General features: G+C 40.1%; 1 pseudogene across 1 annotated transcript; it reads left to right on the plus strand.

Annotated features, from left to right (window-relative positions):
* The first annotated feature begins 4,365 nt into the window (after window positions 1–4,365).
* Window positions 4,366–7,656, plus strand: LOC309870322 (patched domain-containing protein 3 pseudogene; annotated as a pseudogene). Its single transcript has 2 exons — window positions 4,366–4,375; window positions 6,106–7,656. The product of its transcript is annotated as a patched domain-containing protein 3 pseudogene (transcript).
* Window positions 7,657–10,639: the final 2,983 nt, after the last annotated feature.

Raw genomic sequence — 10,639 nt, forward strand, 5'->3', positions numbered from 1 at the left:
TCATAGTTGATCAAAGGGTGCTAACATCTCCCCGCCAAAAAAAACCCAAAAAACCTCTAATCTGAATCTGATCAAGCCTCCAGAATTAACTAGTAATTTCCAGTAAATACAAAGAACAGAGGAACATGTTAAACAATTCATGAGGCTATGGTTAGCAAAACCCAAAATGTGGGAAAACAGTCTTGTTCCTTCAATAAATAAATCTCAAGAGAGAAAAAAGAGATGAAAGGGGAAATTAAAGGTCAAAAAAGCTAAGAGACAAATAAAACAGTCATAAAGTAGGACTTCACTTGGATCTTGGTCCAAACAAACACACTGTAAAAAGAAAATATGAAATAATTGTAAATTTCAAGATAGCAATATTTGATGATATTGAAGAATAATTGTGTGCGTGGTTAGTGTGATAACGGTATTTGCTTATGTTCTTTTAAAGAGATCATATCTTTTACAGATATATACTGAATATTTATGGATGAAATTATATGTCTGGGATTTGCTTCAAAATAATAAGGGATGGGGAGTAATGGTGGGAATAGATGTGAAACAAGATTGGCTTTGAGTTAATAAATAGTGCATTTGGAGATGGGTACAGGAAAGCTCATTGTGTGCTATTTTCTTGACCTCTGCATATGATTAAAATTTTTTGCGACAGAAACTAAGCTCTCCTAGGCACCCTCTATTATATTCCATTTCCCCTTCTTCATAGCACTTCTTACTCTCTGAAATTATCTTATTTGTTTATTGTCTGTTTCCTCCCCGCAAACAGGTAAGCCCCATGAGATGAGGAAGCTTGCTCATCTCGCTCATTTCTGTATTTCTGGCCTAGATTAGGTCCCCAGTCCCCACGTCTTAAACAAAATGAACAAATGAATGAGTTGCCCTCTTTGCTCTGGGCTTCCTTCCCCGAACTACCCTTCTGCCTCTGCCCCTTCCAACTTCTCCCCGAAGCCTTCAGAAAAGCCTCTGCACTGCAAAAAATTCCCTCCATCCTCAACTCTTCATTTACTGCCCTTTTCATCTCGTTTCCTCGGTGGAAACTCGACACCATGGTTTCTCCTGTGTACTCTGCCGTGCAGCCTGCTTGTTTCTTCCTGTGCTGCGTGACTCAGGGTCAGGCCCCGCGCAGCCTTGTTTAAACACTTTCTCCCCATCCCCAGCCCCACTGCCACCCACTCCCGCTGCAGGCAAGCCTCTACTCATCCAGCTGACCCTTAGTGTCATTGCTCTGAGAAATGTCCTTTGGTCCTCTGGCCCATACTGCCACTGTCCAGGGTATACGTGCCACCCCACTGAACGTCCTCACCTATGAAAGCATTTTTCACACTACATCGCAACTATGAGCTTCAGCTACATGTCTCATCCTTCATCCCCATCCCCGCTCCGGCCATAAGCTCTGTGGGTGAAGGAACTTCTCACAGTGCCTGCACATAATGCGCTGTCCGTAGACATGTATTAAATGAAGGAAGTCAGGAGATCTTCCAACAGTGAGAAAGACTAAACATGGAGAGACCCAACAGGAAGTCTCTGTCTCAGAACCAGTGGGAAGTGGTAAGAGTCTAGATTGGGGGAGTATGGCAGAACCAGATGGAGACCTGGACACGACGCCGCAGACTTATCAGTAACACAATCTTTCTTGCCAGATCACCGCTCCTCCCTTCCGTTCACCTCATTGGCGCCACCAGCCTCCACCCCCACCACTGGAGACAGAAACCTGGGACACTTCTGCCCTCATCCCACTCCATCTAATCAGAGACCAAACCTCATGTCCAACCTTCCTTCCTACCCCCACTGCTTCTGCTTTCGTTCAGACCGCCATCATCTCACATTCTGCTTGTTTCAAGTAAATCTTATGGGGCCATCCATCTTTAGGTCGCCCGTCCTACATCGCTATGCTATCTTTCCTCACGGCTTGAAGAGTGAACTTTAAAGCGCCAATCTGTGTGTTATTCCCCCAATTAAACCCCTATGATGGCTCCTCATTGCCTTCATGGCTTTAGCCCAGGCTCCTCAGCATGGCCGCCAAAGATCGCACTCCATGATCCATCAGCTTCCTGAGGCTCTTGCCCTGCCCCTTCTCTAGGGGCACTTCCCTTACCCACGGTGTGTGTCATGCTCATCCTGGTTTCCCTCCCTGGGATGTGTTTTCTATCTGTGTACACTGCAAAAACAAAACAAAACAAACCCATCATCTTTCTTTTTTGGTTTTGTCTCATTTTGTTTTGACAGGAAGTAGGATTTATTGGTGAGCGTGAATGGGAGGGGTGCAGTGCTGAGGTTCTCAAGAGCACAGAGCCTACCATTTGTCCTAGGGACCATGATTTGGGGGAGGGGGGAGAATGCACAGAACTCTCTCTTTAAAGATATTTATTTATTTATGTATTTATTTGACAGACAGAGATCACAACTAGGCAGAGAGAGAGAGGGAAAATCAGGCTCCCTGCTGAGCAGAGAGCCCGATGCAGGACTCAATCCCAGGACCTGGATATCATGACCTGAGCAGAAGGCAGAGGCTTAATCCACTGAGCCACCCAGGTGCCCCCCAAGGGACCATGATCAGGGATATATCTGACCCACAGCCATCTGTGATGAGCCACTTTTCAGCTCCCATGTCTTCAAATTCTTCCCCATTAAACTTAGTAAGGCCACTTCTTGGAAATGTGGATCTTCTGGAGGCCAGGGAACTTGACCTTGGCCCTGCATGGGGCCTCAATCCCATGCTCCTTGTTTTGCTGCTTGATATGGATGGACACAGTGACTTGGCCAATATGGACCCTGACTTTCCAAAGACACCCCGCATACCTGTCTGGAGCCTAGATGAGAGATAAAATGAGGTCAGACATCAATGTCCACTAGGAAGGGCTGTGTCCAAGGTTCCTTAGGGCAATCCTTAGGGCAACAGGCTGCGTATACTACCAAGGAGGTTCCTGTTTGCAGCCATTGTGCACTGGGCCCCTATGGGGAAAGAGCACAGTCAGCTTAACTGGCTGCAGACCCAACATCTTTTAAGACCCAGTTCAAGCCTCTCCTACTTTTTTTTTTTTTTTAAGATTTTATTTATTTATTTGACAGAGAGAAAGACAGCTAGAGAGGGAACACCAGCAGGGGGAGGGGAGAGAGAGGGAGAAGCAGACTTCCTGCTGAGAGCCCGACTCTCAATGGGACTCAATCTCAGGACCCTAGGACCATGACCTGAGCCGAAGGCAGACGCTTAACAACTGAGCCACCCAGGTGCTCCTTATGAGGCACTTTTTAATACCCCTATTGTCCCCATCCCCCCTCAAGACACAGCAGGGGGGGCACCTGGGTGGCTCAGTGGGTTAAAGCCTCTGCCTTCAGCTCAGGTCATGATCCCAGGGTCCTGGGATCGAGCCCCACATCCGGCTCTCTGCTCATCAGGGAACCTGCTTCCTCCTCCTCTCTCTCTGCTTGCCTCTCTACCTACTTGTGATCTCTATCTGTCAAATAAATAAATAAAATCTTAAAAAAAAAAAAAAAAAAAGACAGCAGGGACCGTATCTCAGTCAGTTTTGCAATCCCAGTGCTCAACACAGAGCCTGGCATATAGGAGGCACTCAGTAACCACGGAAAACTGACTGGAATCCTAGAAGCTCGGAGGGTACACCTGAGTGGTGGGGGGAATGGTCCGCTGCCCTCTCCTGGTAACGTGAGGCATTGTCCTAACCACAGGCACCACCCCTGGGAGGAAGGGGAAGCTGCAAAAAAGGAGGATGGAGAATGGACTGGATTGAGTTCTTGGAGGGACACCTTTATCAGCTCCCACACAGTTCCCAAGACCATGAAAGCTAGGATGTGGAAGCCAAGTCAGTGCATCCAAAGGACGGCATATCCTTAGAGTGGGTCTGTCCCCCACACTAACTATAAATTCCCCAAATTATACCATATTTGTCTCCCACTCTGTCCTGTTGTCCTTGTGGTTGTTCCTATTCCTGCTGCTTTCATTCACTTTAGCAGGCGATCACTAATTTCTTCTTCCAACGTTATAACATCGTGTTTTTTTTTTTCTTGTGCATGGAAAGGCTGAATTTGACAACTAGTTTCTCTTGATTTTAACTCAGCTTCCCACTGGTAGGAGGTGGTCTCTAGTGTTCTGGGTGTCTCAGCTTTCTGCCAAAATCCAACCACCAGCTGGGATCCCACAGCCCTCACTCCCTCCACAGCTTCAATAAGCCATGTGACATCATGGCAGGGGAGGGTGGTTCTTGGCAAGGAGAATCATTACCTCACTCCTTTTGGGGCTGCAGGCTTATTGTCTGTATTTTGACATGTGGAAAATTGCCTAACACCTAACATGAGAAATGGACTTGGGAAGGAGCTTGGGGCTGGAGAGAGAGGTTTGAGAGTGACATGCCCCCAGGTAGGTAAAAACTCAGAGCAGCTAAGATAGTCCACTTGTCCTTAGTACTTCTGATTCTTCCCTTTTTTCCAGCTGAGTACAACTGAAATCCTCAAAGCCGCTAGCCATGGGATGTCAGGATGCATTTGTGACATTCTGTGTAGCCTTATGTTAATTCATATGATCTCCCTGATATGAGGAAGTGGTGATGCAACATGGGGGCTTAAGTGAGTAGAAGCAGAATCAATGAAACAAGATGGAATTGGGAGGGAGACAAACCATAAGTGACTCTTAATCTCACAAAACAAACTGAGGGTTGCTGGGGGGGAGGGGGGTTGGGAGAAGGGGGTGGGATTATGGACATTGGGGAAGGTATGTGCTTTGGTGAGTGCTGTGAAGTGTGTAAACCTGGTGATTCACATACCTGTACCCCTGGGGATAAAAATATATGTTTATAAAAAATAAAAAATTTAAAAAAAAAATTTAGATCCTTCTGCCTGCTTGATCATACCCAGAGAACATCTGATTAGAGGCAAAGTTGCAATTCCTAGTACCCTCCTGTAGAGAAGATACCCCCAAATTGAAGTAGAGGTCAGCATTTTATTCCACTTTGTGTATTTCCTTGTTTATTTTATTTTTTTTCCTATCCTTGTTTATTTTATTGAGTTTTATCAATATACGTGGGTGAAAGTAGTGTCAACTCTAGCAGAAAGCTTGAGGCAGGTGAAACTTACCTGCAAATGCTCTTGCTGTCCTCACTGTACCCTTTCTTCTTTCTAGTCCTCCTTTGCAAGTTTTCAGTGGTGATTTCAAAGTCCTCAAATGTTCTGTCCTCTCTATCCCATCAAGAAACATCCTTATGGAAAAGGATTACCTAGTAGGTATTAATATGCAAGGGATCCTTTTATTTTTAAAAGATTTAATTTATTTTGACAGAGATCACAAGTAGGCAGAGAGGCAGGCAGAGAGAGAGAGGAGGAACCAGGCTCCCTGCTGAGCAGACAGCCCAATGAGGATCCCGGGACCCTGGGATCATGACCTGAGCCGAAGGCAGAGGCATAACCCACTGAGCCACCCAGGTGCCCCTATGCAAGGGATTCTTGAAATTTACTTTGGTGCATGTGTCTGATATCATTTTGCATTTTAATAATAATGCCTTAACCTGGGAAAGTTTAAGTTATAACATTCTGGGTATCAAAAACAGGCTTGGAGGAAAACGATGTGTGTGTGTGTGTGTGTGTGTATGTACTATGTGGTGCCTCTCAAATCCTACCACATTGATTCTTAGATGCTAACTATAGAACAGATAAGTCCAGCTTATATTTTAAGCAACAGAATGTTGGCTTATTTGTGTAAAATGGTTAATGAGGGAAAATGGTCTCTCAGATAATCCAGTGGAATCAAAGATAACATTGCTAATCCTGCTTCAGCTAATATCCACAACAGGTTTCCTGACTCATCGTTAAAATGCCCTGTATGAAGACTAGTAGCAGAGTATCCGGTCTATCCCATGCTATGTACAAGTAACAGGAGGACATACAAAGCCCAGAGTTGTTACAGAGGAAGGGCTGAATTCTGGTGTGGCTTCAGAGGCAACCAAAGGAGGCGACAGAGAATAGAGTACCAAAGCACAGATTGGGTGAGATAAATCAGACCTTAAGAGATGGACAAAGAAGATGGTTTGAGTTTATGCATTTAATTTTTAATGGATATTAATATGTATGAAGATGGCTTCTTTTTTTTTTTAACAGGTGTCGGGGTTGATGATATGTTCATAATGATTTCTGCCTGGCAGAAGACCAGCCTCGTGGATAACATAAAACCAGTGTCTATTCCAAAGTGGCAGTGTCGATTACAATTACCACCATCACCAACGTCCTGGCCTTCTATACAGGGATTATGACCTCTTTCAGATCCGTACAGTACTTTTGCATCTATACAGGAACAGCCCTGCTCTTTGGTTATTTCTATAACATCACCTGTTTGGGGGCATTTATGGCCCTGGATGGTAAAAGAGAAAGAGTCTGTCTATGCTGGTTGAAAAAGCCAGAAACTCCTAACCAAAACTGTTCCTCATTAAAAAGAGCCTGCTGTCTTCCATGTGATTCTCTCCCGGAAGAAGAAGAAACTGATGTCCATCCAATGAATATGTTCTTTCGAGACTATTTTGGCCCTTTTCTCACAAGAACTGAGTCCAAATTTTTTGTAGTGCTTCTATACATTTTGTACATCATAAGTAGCATCTATGGGTGTTTCCAAGTGCAGGAAGGTTTAGACCTTCGAAATTTGGTAAGTGACGATTCCTACATCACACCATATTTTAATGTAGAGGAAGAATATTTTTCAGATTATGGTCCTAGAGTTATGGTTATTGTTACAGAAACTCTTTAACTACTGGGATAAAGGTGTTAGGCCAAAACTGGAAATATGTCTGTCAGATTTGGAAAACAGTGACTATGTAGATAAAAGTCTTACAGAGTTTTGGTTACAAGAGTATGTGCAATATATGGAAAAGAGCCAGCAAGATGTAAATGATAAGGATACTTTTATGAATAATTCACCCAATTTTTTAACACATTTTCCACTTTTTATGTATGATATTAACATTTCATCATCACATGAAATCATTTCTTCCTGGGGTTTCATTCAGACCGTGGGTGTTTCTTCTTCAATCAATAAGAAGACAGTGTTATCCCAGTTACGAAGCAAAGCTGAAAAGTGCGAAATTCCCCTAATGGTGTATAACCATGCATTCATATATTTTGATCAGTATACTGCAATATTAGAAAATACTGTTCAAAAAGTCATTGTTGCATCAACCGCTATGTTCATTGTTTCCTTATTGTTAATTCTTCACCCACTGTGTTCCTTGTGGGTAACTTTTGCTATTGCTTTTGTGATTGTGGGAGTCACGGGTTTCATGGCATTCTGGAATGTCAATCCTGATTCCATATTCATGATTAATCTTGTCATTTGTATAGGGTTTTCTTTTGATTTTTCTGCACATATTTCTTATGCATTTGTTTCCAGTTCTAAGCCCTCGGTAAACCAAAAAACAATTGAGGTGTTGTATCTGCTAGGCTATCCAGTGTTACGAAGTGCACTTTCAACAGTAATAGGGGTGTGTGTTTTATCTGCAGCTAAAGCATATATCTTCAGGACATTTTTTAAGATTATGTTTCTTGTTATGGTATTTGGGGCTGCTCACGGCCTAATTTTTATTCCAGTATTCTTAACCTTTTTTTGAAGGTTTGTTTGAATATCTGCTAACAAATCAAAGACCAATTTTAGAATTCCTGATTGCCAGAATCCAATCTGATAAAAATGCACTATCAGCGGGCGCCTGGGTGGCTCAGTGGGTTAAGCCGCTGCCTTCGGCTCAGGTCATGATCTCAGGGTCCTGGGATCGAGTCCTGCATCAGACTCTCTGCTCAGCAGGGAGCCTGCTTCCCTCTCTCTCTCTCTGCCTGCCTCTCCCTCTACTTGTGATTTCTCTCGTCAAATAAATAAATAAAATCTTTAAAAAAAATGCACTATCAGAAATAGTCAATAAACTTAAAACAAAGTCATGTTTCCTTGGCTTGGAAATCCCATTTAAATATGTTATTTAAAATATCCTGAGAAAGGGGCAGGGGGTGGGAGGTTGGGGTACGAGGTGGTGGGTATTATAGAGGGCACGGATTGCATGGAGCACTGGGTGTGGTGCAAAAATAATAAATACTGTTATGCTGAAAATAAATAATAAATAAATTGAAAAAAAATAAAATATCCTGAGAAAAATTAATTAGTCTTACATTAAGATATCTTTACTAAATTAGGAAGTGTTGTCATCTTTATTATAGTCTATATAATCAAGCATAAGGTATGACTTTCCAATTATTTTTTCCTTTTGTTTCATTGTTAGAAGTTTATGCCTGGAATTCAAATATTTTATATGTTATAATATAAATGTAATATTATTTTCATTGTACTTCCTCTCTCATTATTATGTAAAAGTACAACTTATTATTTATTCTCCCAGTCTGGGGCTTTGTATGCATTTTCTTAATGGTATATTTTGATAAACTGAAATTTTTAAAGTTTTGAAATCCAATATATCATTTTTTTAATGACCAATGTTTTCTGTGTCCTAAGAAGTCTTTGTCTATTCCAAGATGACAAAAAAAAACCCACCTATGATATCTTCTCAAAGTTCATAGTTTTAATTTTACATTGAAGTCTGTGATCCATAAATCTTTTGTTGAGAAGTGTGGATAGAAGTTCATCTTCCCATAATAGTTATCATCCAGTTTTCCAGCATCATTAGTAAAAAGACTGTATTTTCAGCATAGAATTAATTTGGCACCTCTGTCAAAGAATCAGCTGACAATTTATGTGTGACTATATTTCTGTGCATTGATCTGTTTGTCTATCCTAAAGCCAATACCACAGTACCTTGATTACTGAACCTTTATATTAAATCGTGAAATTAGGTTGTATAATGTATCCAACATTTTTTTCTTTTCCAAATTATTTTGGCTATTCTTGGTTCTTAGTATTTAGATACTAATTTTAGAATCACTTGTCAATTTATCAGAAAGCTTTCTAGGTTCGTGACTCAGTTATAATGAATCTACATTTTAATTTGGAGAAAATAGGTATCTTAGCCATTTGGAATCTTCTAATCTATGAACATGGTTTATCTCTCCATTTATTTGTGTCTTCTTTAATTTTCCTCAGGACTACCTTATAGATTTAGGTAGATTTACTTCCAAGTATTTTCATATTTATGGCTTGTAAATAAATTTAAATTCCTTTTCCATTTTGTTTTTACTACTATATAAAAATACAATTGATTTAGGTATACCTAAGTTATATTGTGTAACCTTGTTAGGTTCATTTATTAGTTCTTGTTGATCTTTGTAGTTTCTTTAGCAGTTTTTATCTGTGCAAAGGACATATAAAGGCCATTTTATTTCTTCCCATATAATTTTTCTCTCTTACTTGACTAATTGCACTGGCTTAAAACATCCAGTAAAATGTGGGGAAACACACTAACGGCAGATCTCATTGCCATGTTCCCAACTCTGAAATGTTCAAATATTTCATCACTAAATATGATGGCTACCTGGAGGTATGTCATAGCTGTTTCTATCAGATTGGGGAAGTTCCCTTTTCCTTCTAGAGTGCTGGGATGTTTTACCATGGATGCATATTGAATTCTGTCAAATAATTTTTGTTCATCTATTAAGATTATCATTTTTCTATTTTAATCTATGAACGTGACAATTTATGCTGCATTCTTAAGATGACTCACATTAGGTCACGGCATATTAGTGTTACCATATATTATTGTCTTTGTTTTGTCATTTTTTCAATGATATTTGTTCCTGTGATCATGAGGGATATTGGTCTGCATTTCCCTTTTCTCATAATGTCTTCTTCAGTTTTGATAGCAGGGTTATGCTTCCCTCAGGAAATGAGCTGGTAAATATTCCTCTTCTATTTTCTGAAATATATAATGTATGGTTGATACAATTTCTTACTTAAATGTTTAATAGAATTCACCAGTGAAGTCAACTGGGCATAGAGCTTTTCTGGAAAGTTTTTTTTTTTAATTTAAAATTCACTTTCTTTAACAAATATAAGGACATTCAGATGTTTTCTTCTTGGATCGTTTGGTATGTTTTAATTATCCCTTTTAGCTAAATGGACAATGAATAATTTTCTTATTATCATTTTAATGTCTCTAGTGATGTCCCCTGTGCAATTTTTGATATTGGTAATTTGTATTATATCCCTTTTATTTCTTGATCAAGGAATTATCAATTTTATTAAATTTTTCTAAGAACCAACAGTTGACTTGATTGATTTCTTCTTTTATTTCTCTATTTGCTGTTTCTCTGCCTTTTACTCTTTGCTCCTTCTTGTTTTCTACTTTGAGTTTAATTTCTCTTCATTTTCCAGCTCTTTAAGGAGATTGATTTGATTTTAAACCTTTATTTTTCAAAGAAAGCACTTAATGCTATAAATAACTTTCTTACTACTGTTTTAACTGTATCCACAAATTTTTATGCAATGGGTGGTCCTTAACATTCCTTTCAAAAATAAGTTCCCATTTCTCTTGTGATTTCTTCTTTGATCATGGATCATGCCTTTGCTTTCTCTTCATTTTTTTTTTTTTAAGAATACTTTAACTGGATTTAGAACTCTGGGTTAAGAGGGTTTTTTTCAGCACTTAAAAAATGTCATTGCATTGTCTACTTGATTAGAATCCAGTTTCCATTGTTATACTATTCTTCTCTA

The sequence above is a fragment of the Mustela nivalis genome, assembly GCF_964662115.1.
Source record: "Mustela nivalis genome assembly, chromosome: 7".
Taxonomy (NCBI): domain Eukaryota; kingdom Metazoa; phylum Chordata; class Mammalia; order Carnivora; family Mustelidae; genus Mustela; species Mustela nivalis.